Below are 1,480 nucleotides of genomic sequence, written 5' to 3' on the forward strand. Positions count from 1 at the left end.
CAATTTATTTATCCATTTCACTACTGTTAATGGACATTTGATTGATTCCAGTTTGAAGCTTTTAAAGTATCATAAATGTTCTTGCACATGTCTTTTAGTGGATATAAGATATCATTTGTGTTCTACTCATACACCCAAGAACAGAACTGCTGGATCATAGGCTATACATGTGTTTAGCTTCACGAATGTTGTCAAAACAGTTTCCAAAATTTTGTACCAATTTACAAACCCAATGTATGAGAGTTCCAGTTAATTTACATGTTAACATTAAGAAAGTGAAAAGTCAAGTCACAGATTAGAAGAAAGTTCTGTAATTGCATATAATTAACAAAAGATTTTCTGAAAAAAATTACAAATCAATCTTACAATAAAAAAACCTTCTATAAAAGAAATACAGACAATTCGAAAAATGGGCAGATAACCTAATCAATTCTTCAAAAAAGAAGATATTCAAGTGGTCTATACCACCAAATGTTAAAATGAAAAGGACTGACAATGCAAAGTGTATTCTTTTGTTTTTAATAAATGGCATCCTATTTTACACATCATTCAGCAACTTAGTCATTCACTTAACATACTGACATAGAGATCTGAATGTGCTGCTACAAATATAACTAACTCATCATCCCTTTTTAATCTCTTGGAATTCTATAGTATGAAAATACCACACTTCAACATTTCTATTCCAATGGGAATTTAGGTTGTTTTCATTTTTCTCACTATTATAAACAACTCAACAGTGAACATTCCTATATGTTCCTCTTTCAGCATATGTGTGGATATTTCTCCAGGGTAGACAACGAGAGATAAAATTTGGGTGTCACAGTAAATGTGCATTTTTAGCTTCAATGCTGCTGATGAATCACCTTCTTTATCAGCTATACTAATTATTATTCTAAGCAGTAGTGTGTAAGAAATGTTGTACTACCTCCTAACCAGTATTTAACATCATCAAATATTTTCATTTTATTTTTCAAATTGATGTTTAAAATGGTATATCTTAATTTTTATTTCCTTGATTACTAATGAGGTCAAACATCTTTTCTTGACTTTATTGTCCCATTTGTATGTCTACTTCTATGAAATGGCTTTACATAGCTTTGCACTGTTTCTCCATTATTTATTTTTCTTACTAGCATATATTTCTAATATGAATGTGTTGCAAATATTTTTTTCTAATCTACTAATTATTTTCTAAGTTTTTATTGAACTTTGTTGTAGAGGGGTTTATATGTTATTATCAATGAAATTTATCAGTATTTTTCTTTATGGATTTTGCTTTATGTCCCATTTATGAACATCTTCCCTATACTAAAGAAGTTTTTACTACACAGCTTAGTATTTATATTTTTAATACACATGAGTTTGTGGTGTGCAATAGGGTCTGATTATTTTTCAAATGGAGCTTGAAAATTTTCCAAATTTTCAAAAATGTTTCAAAATTTATTGAATAACCCCTCTTTACAACTCTGACCTAAAC

The sequence above is a fragment of the Pteropus vampyrus genome, unplaced genomic scaffold (assembly GCF_000151845.1).
Source record: "Pteropus vampyrus isolate Shadow unplaced genomic scaffold, Pvam_2.0 Scaffold70, whole genome shotgun sequence".
Lineage (NCBI taxonomy): Eukaryota > Metazoa > Chordata > Mammalia > Chiroptera > Pteropodidae > Pteropus > Pteropus vampyrus.